The following is a 16685-nucleotide window of genomic DNA, read 5'->3' as shown; positions in this document are numbered from 1 at the left end:
TCCCGGAAACGGTTGCCCACTTCACAGGTCCATGGGTCTGACCCTTGGACTCTGCCAGGATCAACTGCCCAGAGTGCCGGAGTTTTAGCCAAGGGTGTACTTACTTCCTTATTTATTTGCAAAAGGATGGAAACTGTGGGAGTCAAAGCCTATTTTGCTGAGTGTTCCCACTGGAGTCTCTGATTGATAGAATTAGCAGTTCATGCTGTCAAAATCATGGACAAAGGCTGGGTGCAATGGCTCATGCCTATAATCCCAGCACTTTGGGAGGCCAAGGTGGGCGGATCACCTGAGCTCAGGAGTTTTAGACCAGCCTGGGCAACATGGGGAAACTCCATCTCTACAAAATATACAAAACATTAGCCAGCCATCGTGGTGCACGCCTGCAGTCCCAGTTTCTTGGGAGGCTGAGGCAGGAGTATCATTTGAGCCCTGGAGGTTGAGGTTGCAGTGAGCTGAGATCACATCACTGCACTCCACCCTGGGTGACAGAGAGAGACCCTGTCTCAAAAAAAAAAAAAAAAAAAAAAAAAAAAGAACAAAGTCTTAGCGGGGGGTCTCCATGTCCCCAAGTGGCTCTCTAAGGGGATCCATTAGCGTATAATTGAATATCAAAGGGAATTTTACCTTAAACGTATATCAAGTCTATACTCAGCTAATCGTTTTGTCTAAACACAGCCTTGTTAGCATTTGAATTTACAAATATTCATTTGCTTATTTGCAGTGTTCCTTTTGCTTTTAGAATAAATCATAAATATTTCCCCAATACTGTCAAGATACTTCTTCATCAACTTTGTCCCTGAACCATCAGCTTTCTTTAGGGTCCGGGTATCCTTTACACTTCAATGGGGTTTTCTTGTGTGTGTCATTGGGGGTAACTCCATTGACCTCAGCATTTCTATCTCAAGAGATGGCTCTGGAACACAGAAGCAGAGGCAAGAGGTACTAATGGTTGATAAAATTAACAGCGACTGCATGACCATTTTCCACATGGCAGGGCTGTGCTTAAGCCCCACACCTCCAATAATCAATTTCTATGACGGTACTAATAACCTTAACTATATGCTAATTCTTCACCACTTATGATATGGTACAAACTGGAGTTTACAGATGGCCTTGGCCTTGCCTAGCCCATTTGTTCATCCTAACTTCTTCATCATTTCCTGATGCACTTGGGGAAGCATGTTGACACAACGTTACCAATATTTGATTACCTATGGTTATCTGCAATTACCTACGCTTATCTTATCAGACACTAGATGCCATTTGAGCCCCTTACTACTTTGGGCAGTGGGTGAAATGGGAGAACATAGAGAAATGTTCACTTTGACCTAAGAAACGCATAAAAGAGAATGCCATGCACAATGTAAGATAAAATGTTTGGGGACAGGGGAACTTTATTTCTGCTATTCTGCCCTATTGAGGTCATTAATTATAATGGATTTAAAGATTTTTTTTTTAAACTCTACAAACACTGAGCCAAGGAATTCAGGTTATCTGCTATGTTAACCTAATAAAACAAAGGAAAATATGTTGCTTTAATCCTTGCTTGTTAACCTAATAAAGCAAAGGAAAATATGTTGCTTTAATCCTTGCTTCTTTTCTCTTTTGGTAATAGAAAAGGTAAATAAGATGTAATGTTGAACTGCTGCTGATGATTTCTAAAATGACTCTTTCATACTCCTTTCCTATGGACTTATATTAAAGATGCATTGTACACATTGTTTTAGCAGATAGATCAAAGATATACTCAGTGGTCATCTGTTGCATTATCAGAAATTTGATACATGTTACAGAAGCATGAGGAAGGGAATCCTATCCTCTTTTGAAAATAGAGTTCACATTGCAAGTGACATAGGGCATTATCAAAACCAATTCAGAGCCTGGCACAAAATGTATACTTCCTAGTGAAAGCTGTCTCAAAACACAGCCTTTTTGATGGATCATATTAGCTCATATCTGCCATAGAAAGGCAATCAAGCTTACTCCCTGCAATCGGAGTCAATATCAATTCTTGCTCAAGCAAATATGTTTTACTGTGTTGGCGCAATGGCAGGAACTAGTCAAGGGCACTTTCAGATCTGGAAAGAGGAAAGAGAAGGTAGAAAATCACTCTTTTGTGTTTCTTAAACTGTCAATCAAGCAAGAAAATTTATTCCACCCCTTCATATTTGCTCTAAAATCTGGGGCCAGTAGTTCAAATGTGATCTTGTTCTTTCTCAGCCTTTTGGCAATTTAATGCCAAATAGTCCAAATGTTAGATGAATGGCAGTAATAAAATGATTCAAATGTTTGATAAATACAAGCTGAGAGCAAAATCTGGACTCGAAAAATCGGAACTATTTTATCATGTTGCTAAAATGAGAGCATCATTTTCTTCCCTCTCTGTAAGTGCAGTAGTTTAATTTCCTAGAAAAAGTTGCTAGTGCCTTGTTTAAGATGATCATTTATCATTTCATGTGGATATTATTGGTCTAATTAGAAGGAGAAGATTGATTGGATTTACTTTAAAGAAAATTATTCTCCTATGTCTCTTTGAACTCAGGAATAGAAAATGACCAAGCAGCACATCATCTTCAGATAGATGTGATTTTTGCCCTCACTGGGGATGTAGAACCAGAATAGGTACAACATATGCTCAGAAGAGAGGTGACCTCAGTATTAGCCTTCTAGAAACTAACATCACTTTAATTTTTACATGTTCCAAAAAAACATCATAGTGTTTGTTCTGTAATAAGAATGTTAACGTGATGCCTATAAGAGTTAGAGGTTTTTGTTTCTGTTTCTCTTCAGGCAAGTCCATAGATAGAGGAAAATCAGACATAGGCTGGTGACAACTGGTATAGATACAGTGAGCATGGAATGAGAACCACCTACAACATTGCCTGATTATTTTTAAGTTCATATCAAAACTGCTTCCCAAGTTCACAAAAGTTGTCACTCTTAATTTGGGTTAAGAAAAGTAATAGTATTATCTCTGCTGAAGTTGATTGTTTTTCTCTTTTACCATGACTGTTGGCCAAAAGCAAGCTGAACCTCTGCACTTTGAAACAAAGCACAGTATGAATCTTTAACCCAAGCACTTAGTTTCACCACTGAGATTCTACATCATCTGCAAGAAAACGCACAAACTTGGTCCAATGTTGGATTCTTCAAAAGTGCATAGCAGAACTTTTGTGCTATGCCGCTTGATGTAACTTTTAAAGATGTTATCAAATGTTAAATGCCTCATTCTGCGTTAATTTGCTGTTGGCTGTTTTGTGACCACAAAATAAACTTGAGATTGTTTCTTTTTTTTTTTTTTTTTTTTTGTGTGTGTGTGTGAAACTCCTCCAAAGCCAATTTCAGCCCTTGGTAAGCTTGCAGACAGTTACTGATCTTAAATTTAATTTTAAAAGACAATGTATCTTAATTATCATTTAGCTTTTTAAAACAATGAGATAGCTTTACATTTCCCCTTTGTTTGAATGAGAAAATGGATCTTGGGTTGCTATGCTAGAACCCTTGTAGATTGCTGGGTCCTTTGTAAGGGGGCCATGGGCACACCACACTTTCTTTCAATCCTTACATTTGAAGGATTGATATTCTTCAAAACCTTCTTGTTAGATGTGCGCAATAGAAATTTCTAATGTTCATGACTTTTATCTTTCCTGTCCATCAATTCACTGGTTGTAAATGCTTCCTGAGAGCTGTCTAGGTCTGTATCCCAGATTGTTGCTTAATGACATCTGACAGATACATTGTTTTCTGAAATCAGCTTAAGACACCAATTGTGGCAACTGGAAGCTCATTACCTGCTGCATTGGATCAACTATGGAAGTTGGAGCAGGGGTGGGCGGAGGTCACCTAACCAATCAATGGAAGTCAACTCACACCTGCTCCAAGCCTCAGCTTTGAGAAACAAACACGTTTATAAGAAAAAATATATAGCTATTATTACAGAAGTGAATATGTTGTGCTCTCTTACTGCTCTTGGTGCATTGACAGTTTCTGTATCTCAACCCTATTCATCTTTATGAGAAAGCATTCTGAAGATCTATCCTCAGCACTGCTGAGTGTGCAGTCACACTTTCCTAGCAACCCCCTTCTTACCATCTCTAGCTGCCATTTGTGGGGGTAACAAAACAAGGGAATCCTGATTGTGTACAGTATAAATTGTATTATATTTTTTGTACTTATGTTTTATGTAAATAGTTTGTCTCATTCAATTGTATGTGAGCATTGAAATAAATCCTACCATTTAGGAGACAATTTAGCAGCATTTTTCTTTGTATTGCCTCTGAGTGTGCTGTCTCCCCAGAGGTGCTAAGCAATGGCCACTGCTCAAAGGAATGAGTTTCATCAGAGTGAAGTGCAGACCACTTCCTGCTGCGGAAAACTCATAACACTCCTGTTTATCTTCAGGCCTTTTGAATGGTGGCCAGGACATGACATAAGGATGTATTAAAGCACTTTTAGAAATATTTCCATGGGCAACAGGAAATATGTGATAAGGAAGGCCAATTAGGCTTTCTGTTTACAAAGAGTCGGTATCAGGTTGAGCTGATGAATGATGCATTGAGTTGTATTATACTCACCCTCTCTCCAACACACCCTATTCCATTCTTCTTTGCATAAAACAAGGTTTTTCTTGAATGAACTGCTGTCAGTCAGCATGAACACAAAGATAAGAAGCTTGACCCAGGAAGACCACCCTATTTAGTGAAAGCCATATTTCAATGTTCATGATCCCATTAAAGGAAAAAATATACATGCATATGTATGTATTTATATATGTCATATATACACATATATGTATACATAAAAGTATATGTGTATAATTATTTTATGTATATTTTTGAGTTGACCAAAAAGCTGAAAAAGCCCACTTAATATGGGGCCAAAAATTAACATAATACAACTATATAAATATATGAACTAGTGAAGCATGTTATAAAGATTAAACTGTTTTAACCCCCAAATTACTTATTTTTTCATTAAGCAATGAAAAATTAAAATTTTAAAGCATTACATGAATAACCTATATTTGGCTATTAGTTTAGAAAGTGAATGGAATTTACAGTGTCATACCATAATTTTGTTTCTTGACTTTTTGTTCCTGAACACTTGTAATCTTGGTAATATATATTCTGATATTTAGATGGTCTCACAAAATGCTTGTGTATCCAGGTCCTCCACCTTTCATTCACTTGCTCTAAGAAATAGGTTGAAATATGATTTCAAATATCTTTCTGGACCTACTTGAAATATATGATGTAATTTTTCATTTAAAGTATCTCCTCAAGCCCCATTTGGGAAAAACAGCATAAAGGATTGAATGTACTGACTGCACAATTATGGATATTTAGTCTAAAAGGAAATTTCCCTTAAAGTAATATAAAACTATTACTTTTCTGAAATTATTCTTGGTTTATTTTTTATAAAGTAGATATGATTTTCTTTATAAAGTCAAAGAGAAAGTGGTGTCAGAGATTGCTTTTGTCACATTATTCTGCTTGCTGTACATTTTTCTTGGAAGCATTTGCAGCTCTTACCCTGCAGTCAGACTGAGACCCAGGACTGAAACCACAAGTTCACATTTGGTTAACATAGATCTGGGTGTTGCAGAGATCTTAAGACTAGAGCTACTAAAAGCATGATGGAGGAAATGAAGCTCAAATATAATTATGTTTAATAAAATGTAATATTTTGAAAATGAGCCTTATCATAGGAAACAGAAAACTGCTGAAATATGATTTTTAATTCTTAATCTAAGTGGCCTTGCCTAAATGCCAGAGGGTTGGCTGTTCCTCACAAGGATGGATTCACGGGCCATGTTTCCTTTGAAAGTAATGCATAGGTAGTGAAGACATCTACATTCTATCTCCTGTCCACTCACTTAGCTTCCTCTCTCCTGCCTAGGAATTGCTGTAAGTCATCTCCTGTTTCCTATAGTAGTTGCAGGTTACCTGGTTTCATGGTGCTTCTCTTGAGGTTCTGTGCCTCCTGGTGACAAGAACCTACCCTTCCCTGAGAGAAGGATGCTGGTGGCAGCAACATGTCTGGAAATCCCCATCAGGAACATACATGGGAGATGACAGTGGAGCAGCCATTTAGAGAGTGAATGCCAGGCAACAGCACAGCTCACAGGGCCTCCTCCATCCAGTGCCACAAAACACATCACCCTCCCTTTGGACTAATATATTTGCCCTCCTTTCTCTACTTCCTTTTTAGCTGGAAGTTCCAAGAAAATGTGTTTTGTGAAACAATGGAATTTTCTTGGTCCCTGAATTTATCTTGAGGTGAAATGATAGTAGTTAAATTCCCAGATTTTACAGAGAGGAGAAAGATGCCGTGAGGACCCAAACAAGTACAGCCAGGTTCAAACCCAGTGTGGCAAATCCCCACCAAGACTCTTTTCCCTCCAGCCCTGTTCTCAGAAATAATTAAGTAAATTTCAAACTCCTGTCCAAAATCTTGGTGACCTGTTTAATCTCTGTGAGCTCTTTAGAAAGTGTTTCACGAAAATACACTTTCCAACTCTCTGTGCTCAAAGACGTGTCCTGACTCTGCATTTAGAGTTCTTTCCACCCCTATTCTAAAATCTGGAGACAATCTAAGAGTAAATAACACAGAACAAGACATTCACATGTTCACAGATAGTTGGAAAAGCTCCAGCATCCACTGTGCTAACAGGCGGGGATAAAATGAGGGGTGGCATGGTCCATGCCCTTTAAATAGCTATTCTCTCAGCTACATTGAGTCCTTTACAGAGACAGAAGTTTAAGGAAGTAAATGCATGAGATTGGGAGGACACAGCGAATGCACAGTTCCCAAGAGATTATAAATGAAGTTGGGTCAAAGGTCATTTGTTGGCCCCATATTTGATATCAACTTAGAAAATTGAGCAGGAGAAATGCCATGTGTGGCTTCCTACCTTGGAGGTTCTCCCCACCCACCTTCTTACATCTCATCTTAACCCTCCCCCAAGAGGAAAAAAAAATACAATCTATTTCATACTATTCTCTTTCCTGAGACCAGAATACTTTATGGAATCCAGGCTTGGTGGGCCTTTCTCAAAAGAAAAGAGGGTGTCTGCATGGGATGTTGTTCTCTCACAAATATTGGCTGTTACAATTCAACAGCATAATTCATTGACACAGGTTCCATCTAGTCTAAATTTGAATAATTGAAATTAGTACATGATGTTTTCAGTAAGTGTATCCCATAAACAGGGAAAATGTTCATCTTCCTTAAAGAAAAGTCAAACAGACCATTTTCAGCAACAGTTAGTATGCACACATGGGATAAGCTCATTACAAATGAACATTGTCAGTTACTAATGAGATTTTTATAATAGGGCATACAATTTGGGCTTGTCATTCTCTTCCTTATGTAAGCAGTATTATTGCTTGTACTTGAAACCATAATTCTTTGGAAAAGTTCTTTAAATCAGGCATTTCACAAAAATTTGGATAAGTTACAAAGACTTTGCTATGTTTTGTTTGAGCATTAGATATACTCAGGAAGGTCACGTGAAGTAAAGATTCTGCCTTATGAAGAGAAATTTCCCTTGCTCTACTCCACATCTTAGAATGGACATGGGAGGATGGAGAAGGAAGTTGGGGCAGGGGCTTGACTTCAAACCCTGAAAGACAGGCTTAAGCAAGCCTGAAGATCCAGAAATGATAAATGGCTCAACCACCTGACTTCCTTATCCCCCCTCCCTGAAGCTCAAACTCCTCATCATTACATAGAGCAGTAACATATAGAAAGAACATGAATGATAATAAAATTGAAAGATATACCATCAATGCTTCATATACAGTAAGTTCCCAATAAATGATGGTGTAGTTGTCATTATTATGACTCAGGGACTCACTTTACTTGTATTCATCTTCTCTCTCTGGGAGCAGTGCAAGCCATTTTCCCTCTTTAGACTCAAAGTTGTAGGTGAACCAGTTTTATAAATTAATAAGAGTGACTGCAGAAGCCTTTGAGCCTGAATGGAATATATGCCCCATACAAATGAGGAGAAGGTTCACGGGAGGCCCAGGAGTAAATTCATGACTACAGTTAACAATCAGGGAGGCAAGCAATATTCTCTGGAAGTAGCTACCACTAACCAAGATTGGAACCTTCTACTTGTATAATTTAATATTTTACCTATCTATAACTTGAGAAATTAACCAATAATAACGCATAAATGTGTAAAACATGCCTCATTTCTGAAGACAGAAGAGGTTATTCCTTTATGAGAAAGTGGATTACACTCCTGCTTACTTCTTGCCTGCAGAGCTCTGGTTTTGCTTTCTTTCTGAAGCAACCTGCTCAAGTGAGGGAAATAGTTTTGTGTTGTTTTGGGAAACACAAGTCTGAGAAGTGGAATCCAGTAACCTGTCAAAAACCTAGGGCTTCAATATTGTATATGAAAAGCTAATTTGTTTCTTCATGAGGAATCTTTCTGAATGTTTAATTTTTCCTCTGTCACATACTATTGAGATAAGAATTTGGGTATCAATTCCTAATATTGGAACAATGATCATTGATAAGATGGAAACAATGCAACAAAAGGTCAAAAATGCAGTTGCCTAACAACAGCAAATATCACATATTTAAGCACAACCTTTTAAACATTCAAAAGGTTTGAAATGTGAGGCTTGATGATCAAGAGGACTGTTATTGGCTTTGCACAACATGTTGAAGATCATCTTGGAAGGGACAAAAGATGCAGAAGCTGATTTTCTGTTTCTGATTATGATGGCAGTCTCTATATGGGACAGGATGGCCAAGGCCTAAAGAATACACACACCGGAAAGACAAGCATTAGACAAAATAAGTTCTATTATTTTAATGAGTTCTCTGTGGGCAGACATGAGCTCTTTCTCTCTGATTATTATAACATAGGCACCAAACCCATGCAAGTGAAAAGGAAACAGCCCTGGTGAGGCGACTCCTGGATTGAGACTTAACACAGAGATGGATTGGGAGTAAACACAGCAAGAGGGCAGCAGGGAGGGAAAGGCAAAGTTTTCAAAGGATGCATCAGGGAAAGAGGAGACATGAAGAGACAGGTAGAACACAATTTATTAAATAGAATTTGATTTAAATTGAATTGATTGACAACCAGTTGATTGAACTGGAAATTTAGTTGAATAAATAACAGAGGCAAGAATGAATTCTCCTGATCAAAAGATTTTGTTTTTGTTTTTGTTTTCCATAGTACTAATAGCTATAATTGCAAAAGAAGATCTTTGTTTTTACAAACTTTTTATGTATCTTTTATAATAATCTAAGGAAGCAACTTAAGTTTCCAATAAAAGGTATAAAGTACGACTCTCAGTTAACAAACTCAGATATACAAGAAAAAACTTATTTTTAATCCCTATCTCTTTGAATCAGTTAAAATAACGCCTTAGATGATAAAAAGATAAAACTTTAGTTATTCTTGGAATTTTCTCCCCAATCCCTATCCCTAAGATGATACAAAGTTTCCATGGTATATAAAAAAAATGGCCATTGGGAAGTGGAGACACTTTGGCATTGCTCACTAGACACCACCGACATACAAGAGAAAAGGCTGCATGGTTCATTGAATATCAGCAAATCTACCTAGGAAATGGAACATATTTGATGGAGGTTGGGTCCCCTAAGCCATAGCCATTATTCCAAGGAGCATAAAAGGCCACCCCCAAGAACTATGGCCTCTTCTACCTGCTACCACCTCATAGCAGTGTGTGGCTTGTGTGGCTTTCTATTGCTCATGGCAGTCCTGACACACATCGCTGATCCTAGACTAAACCTCTTTTTTTCTTTTACAAATGCAATTTTTAAAATTCCCTATTTTGAGTACATAATTATATTCAGTATATCCACAAGATTGTGCAACCATCTCTACTATGTAATTGCAGAAAATATTCATCAAAGCAAAAAGAAAATTCATACCCATTTGCAGTTACTCTCCTTTCCCCCTCCCCCTAGTTGCTGACAACTACTAATCTTGTATTGATCTTTGTGGATTTGCCTATTCTGGACATTTTATAAAAATGGAAGCATACTATATGTGGCCTTTTGTGACTTTTTTTTTATTTAGTATGTTTTCAAGGTTTACTCATGTGGTATTTTGAATCATGAGTAATGGTTTTATATGGGTGAATAATATTCCATTTTATTGACATAACACATTTCATTTATGTATACATCATTTGATAGACATTTGGGTTGTTCCACCTTTTGATTATTATAAATAACAGTGCTATAAATGTATATACGAATTATTGACTGGAAATATATATTAAGTATCTTTGGTGTGTATCTAAGAGTAGAGTTTTTGAGCTATATGAAAACCCTGTATTTAGCATTTTAAAGAACTGCCAAACTGTTTTCCAAAGTGGCTGCCTCTTTTCGATTTGCTACCTGCAGTATATAAGAGTGTCAGTTTCTTCATATTCTTACCAAAACTTGTTTTTCATTGATTAATTGTTGTCCTAGTGGGTTTGAAGTGGTATCTATGATGGTTTTGACTTGCATCTTCCTAATGACTAATGATATTGAACATCTTTTTATATGTATATTTACCATTTGTATATGGTCTTTGGAGAACTATTTAGTTTTTTTTGTTTGTTTGTTTTGCAAGATGGCAAATTAGAGGCTTTTAGCGTGCCTCAACCCTTGGAAATAGCAAGATAGTGCATAAATATCAACTTTGAGCTTTAATTCAAAGAGGAAAATGGGAATTCACCTGTATTGGTCCATTCTCATGCTTCTATAAGGACATACCTGAGACTAGATAATTTATAAAGGAAAGGAGTTTAATTGACTCACAGTGTTGCAGGGGAGGTCTCAGGAAACATACAATCATGGCAGCAGGGGAAGCAAACACACCCTTCTTTAAAAGGTGGCAGGAGAGAGAAGAATGAGAGCCAATTAAAGAGGGAAGCCCCTTATAAAACAATCAGATCTCATGCTAAATTACTATCATGAAAACCGGATGGAGGAAACCACCCCCATTATTCAATTATCTCCACCTGGTCCCTCACACAACACGTGGGGATCATGGGAACTACAATTCAAGATGAGATTTGGATGGCAATACAGCCAAACTATATTATTCCACCCTGGCCCCTCCCAAATCTCATGTGCTCTTATTTCAAAACACAATCATGCCTTTCCAACAGTACCCTAAAGATTTAATTCATTCCAGCATTAACCTGAAAGTCCAAGCCCAATGTCTCATCTGAGACAAAGGAAGTCCCTTCCACTTACGAGCCTGAAAAATCAAAAGCAACTTAGATACTTTCTAGATGTAATGAGAATACAGGCATTGGGCAATACACTAGCTCCAAATGGGAGAAATTGGCCAAAACAAAGGGGCTACAGGCCACATTCAAGTCTGGAGTCCATTGAGGCAGTAATTAAATCTTAAAGCTCTGAAATAATCTCCTTTGAATTCTTGTCTCACATCCAGGTCATGCTGATGAAAGAGGTGGGCTCCCACAGCCTTGGGTAGCTCCACCCCTGTGGCTCTGCAGGGTACAGCCCCTGCAGCTACTTTCACTGGCTGGCATTGAGTATCTGTGGATTTTAAGGCACATGGGGCAAGCTGTCAGTGGATCTACCATTCTATGGTCTGGAGAATGGTGGCACTCTTCTCACAGCACCACTAGGCAGTGACCCAGCGGGAACTCTGTGTGGGGGTTCTGATCCCACATTTCCCTTCTACATTGCACTAGCAGAGGTTCTCCATTAGGGCTGTGCACCTGCAGCAAACTTCTGCCTGGACATCCAGGTATTTTCACACATCCTCTGAATTCTAGGCAGAGGTTCCCAAACCTCAATTCTTGGCTTCTGCACACTTGCAGGACCAATACCACAGGTAAGCTGCTAAGGCTTGGGGCTTGCACCCTCTGAATCAATGGCCTGAGCTATATGTTGGTCCCTTTTAGCCACGGCTGGAGCTGAAGCAGCTGGGATGTGGGGCACCATGTCCTGAGGCTTCATAGAGCAGGGGGGCCCTGGGCCTGGCCTGGGAAACCATTTTTTCATCCTAGGCTTCTAAGCCTGTGATGGGAAGGGCTGCCATGAAGGTCTCTGACATGCCCTGGAGATATTTTCCCCATTGTCTTGGTGATTAACATTTGGCTTCTCATTATGTATGCAAATGTCTGCAATGGGCTTGAATGTCTCCCCAGAAATTAGGTTTTTCTTTTCTATCACATTGTCAGCCTGCAAATTTTTCAAACTTTTTGTCTCTGCTTCCTCTTGAATGCTTTGCTGCTTAGAAATATCTTCAGCCAGATATCCTAGATCATCTCTCTCAAGTTCAAAGTTTCACAGAACTCTGAGGCAGAGGCAAAATGCCACCAGTCTCTTTGCATAGCATGAGTGACCTTACTCCAGTTCCCAAAAAGTTTCCCACCTCCATCTGAGACCACCTCAGTCTGGACTTCATTGTCCATATCACTATCAGCAATTTTGTCAAAGCCCTTCAGCAAGTCTCCAGGAAGTCCAAACTTTCCCACATCTTCTTGTCTTCTTCTGAGCTCTCCAAACTCTTCTGAGCCTTCCAACCTCTGCCTTTTACTCAATTCCAAAGTCACTTCTACATTTTTTGATATCTTTACAGCAGAATGTCACTCTCTGTAGTACCAACTTACTGTATTAGTTGGTTCTCACACTGCCATAAGAACATGCCCAAGACTGGGTAATTGATAAAGGAAAGAGGTTTAATTGGTTCACAGTTCACAGGGCTGGGGAGGCCTCAGAAAATTTATGATCATGGCAGAAAGGGAAGCAAACATGTGCTTCTTCACAAAGCAGGAGGAGAGAGAAGAATGAGAGCCAAGTGAAGAGGGAAGCCCATTATAAAACCATCAGATCTTGTGAGAACTTACTATCACTAGAACAGAATGGGGGAAACTGTCTCCATAATTCAGTTATTACCACCTGGTCCCTCCAATGATGTGGGGATTATGAGAACTACAATTCAAGATGAGATTTGGGTGGGGACACAGCCAAACTATATGACCACCCTAATCATGAATGACATCTCAGATCTCAGGGAGAATGAAGGCAAACAGCCCCTGTGATGGCATCTGGCTGATAGAAGTGAGTGAAGTCCCAGTATGCAAGAGAAGCAGTGAGCCTCCCTCTGTGACTCACCTTTCCTCTGAGGAACTGAGCAACCCAGGCTGAGGAAGAGCATTTTGTTTCTCCCAAGCCCTGGAGCTAACTTGGGGAGATGCAAGTGAGAGAAAGACACTTTCCTGCTTGGAGATACAGTGAGGGAAAGAAACTAGGAAAAGTTCCAGACATTTTCCCAGACTCAGGACTGATAGCAGGGTGCCAGTTTTAATCTGGGCAAATACATATTTAGCCATTCTGTGGTAACCTGGCTGTATGGTTACATAGGCACTGTAGTCTTGGCCCAAAGATTGGAGAATTTGACTGGAGTGGAGTAGCCTCCACAGCCAGAAATGTGGAAAGTGTCTCAGCAGTAGGTGCTGGGAGTGTTGTTTGCCTTGTTGTAGGCCTGAGGTGAGAGAAGAACTGCTTAGCTGCAGCTCTCTTAGATGACAAGATTACAGCCAGGACAAGCTTGGCAACCTGGAACCTGTCTGTGTGTGTAATTGCTGGGTGTTCTGATCTGCTCCCCTGAGACTGTGGTGCAGCAGGGTCCTCCTTGCTCCTTGCCTAGGCAGACTTCCACATATTTGGAGCACCTGCTTGTCTGGACCAGCAGCCTGAGCCTCCCCACCCTTCCTGGACATATATTGTAGTACAGTGGGGCCCTCATGGCTCCACATGTATGGAGACCTCCAGATGTTAGAAGCACCCCCTTCCCTGGATTAGCATCCTGGCTCACTTTCATTCCTGTGTAGCAATCTTACTGCAGGTGGACCCTCTTTACCCCATACCCAGGCAGATCTCTCCAGCCATCTGGAGGACCCACTCCCCTGCATTAGGAATTTAGGCCACTCTAATACCCATGCAGAGAATGTAAGCCAAAGAAATTTCCCAGTTCCATGAATAGGCATACCTCTGACTGCTTGGTGGCCACCCACTGGATTATCCCTGACTGCTGGTACCTATGTCTGCCATCAGGGAACCTGTAGGTAAATCTGCCTCATTCAGTCCTTTCCATCTTTTTTTCCAGCTGCCTGGGACTGAGCAGGCAGCTCAGACCACTGTGTATCCCAGGAATCAGTTCATTGCCTGAGGCAACAGATAGCTTCTCCCAGTAAACAAAGACAGGAATATACCAAGTTGAACTGGCCACGGCTGGCTCTTACCCATATGCATCATCTACTGGCTTGTAGGTCAAACTGCATAATAGAAAATTGGCTAAAACAAGTGCATGTAGCTATAGAAGCAAAGCCAAAAGACCACACCCAGCGTTTTCTACAGTCACTCCCTAAAGGGAGGGGAAGAAAGAGAAAGGGAAAGAAGAAAAAAAATAATATTATAGCAAAACAAAAAGAAAAATTCTACCTGTATAAAAATAATTACAAAAATTAGAAGTGCCAGCATCTGCAGATGAGAAGGAACTAGTGCAGGAATTTTAGCACCATGAAAAATGTAGTGGAACTACCAAGGGATGGCACTAGATTTCCAGCAATGTTCTCTAATCAAAATGGAAACTCAGAATGACAGAAATAATTCAAAGCATGCATTGCAAGGAAAGTCAATGTGATCCAAGATAAGGTTGAATATAAACACAAAGAAACTTCTAAAGCAATTTGGGAAATGAAGGAAGATATAAACATCTTTTGGAAGGAAGGAAGGAAAGAAGGAAGGAAGAAAGGGAGAGAGAGAGTGGGGGAGTGAGGGAGGGAGGGGGAGAGAGAGAGAAATAAAGAAAAAAGAAAGAAGAGAGGAAAGAGAGAAAGAAAAAGAAAGAAAAGAAAAGAAGGGAGAAAGAGTGTTATGTCATTTGCAGGGACATGGATGAAGCTAGAGGCCATCATCCTTAGCAATCTAGGGTTGAAACAGAAAATCAATCACTGCATGTTCTCTTATAAGTGGAAGCTAAATGATGAGAACACATGGACACATAGAGGAGAACAACACACACTGTCAGAGGGTGGGGAAAATAACTGCTGCTACTAGGCTTAATACCTGGATGATGAAATAACCTGTACAAAATACTTCCATGACACACATTTACATATGTAACAAACCACACATATACCCCTGAACTTAATAAAATTATTTGAAAAAGAAAAATCAATCGGAGATTCTAGAATTTAAAAACTCTCTAAAGGAGTTTCAAAATACAGTTGAAAGCTTTATCTATATACTGGATCAAGTAGAAGAAAGAATTTCAGAGCTTGAAGATGGCTTTTTATAACTAAACCAAGCAGACAAAAATTAAAAAAAAAGAATTTTAATAAATTAACAAATCTTCAAGAAATGAGATCATGCAAAGTGACCAAATCTATGAGAGATGGAGAGGAAGAAAACCTGGAAAACATGTTTAAGGGAATAATTCAAAAAATTTTGTTCTAATCATTCTAGAGATGTACACATCTAGATAGAAAAAAAATCAGAGAACACCTGCAAGATACTATTCAAAATTAACATCATCAAATTATATAGTCACCAGACTGTCCAACATCAACACAAAAGAAAATATTTTAAAGGCAGCTAGAGAAAAATGTCAGACAATATACAAATGGAACCCCATCAAGGTAACAATGGACTTTTAAACAAAAACCTTACAAGTCAGGAGAGATTATGACCATGTTTTCAGCTTTCTTAAAGAAAAGAAATTCCAACAAAAAGTTCAAATTCCACAATTTCTTTGTGTTGGTTTTCTCATCTTGGATCTAATTGACTTTTCTTGCTATCTATGTTTTGAATTCTATATGTCATTTCTGAGCTTCCATTTTGGTTAGGGAATATTGCTGGAGAGTTAGTGTGATTCTTTTGTGGTGTCACTACGTTCAGGCTTTTCATGGTGTCAGAATTCTTGTGCTTGTTCCTTCTCTGTATTCTTAAAGAAAATAAATTCCAACCAAGAATTTCAAATCCCACTAATCTGAGCTTCATAATTTAAGGTGAGTAAACTCTTTTCTGGACAAGCAAGCTCTAAGGGAATTTGTTATCCCTAGACAATCTTACAAGAGTTGCAAAAGGAGATCTAAATATGGAAATGAAAGAATGATACCTGGTACCACAAAAACACACATAATTACATAGCCCACAAGCCTCATAAAGCAATCAAACAGTAGAAAATACAAAGCAACCACCTAAAAATTTCATGATAGGCTCAAAACCTCACATATCAGTGTTAACCTTGAAGAAAAATAGTCTAAATGCCCCACTTCAAAGGCACAGTTGGATTAAAAAAAAAAAACACACAGACAAGCAAGACCTATCCTTCTGCTGTCTTCAAGAGACCCATCTCACATGTAATGAGATCCCTAGACTCAAAGTAAAGGGCTAGATAAAGATCTATCACGCAAATAGAATGCAAAAAAGAGCAGGGGTCACTATTATTATATCAGATAAATCAGACTTTTAACCAATAATGGTAAAAAAGGACAGAAAGAGCCAGTACATAATGATAAAGGGTTCAATTCAACGAGAAGGCTTAAATATTCTACATGTATATAGCGCCCAGATTCATAAAACAAATATCGTAGACATAAGAAAGGATTTAGACATCCACACAATAATAATAAGGCACTTCAACACCACACTGA

This window comes from Pan troglodytes, chromosome 4, assembly GCF_028858775.2.
Source record: "Pan troglodytes isolate AG18354 chromosome 4, NHGRI_mPanTro3-v2.0_pri, whole genome shotgun sequence".
Lineage (NCBI taxonomy): Eukaryota > Metazoa > Chordata > Mammalia > Primates > Hominidae > Pan > Pan troglodytes.
This window is presented reverse-complemented; position numbering follows the sequence as displayed.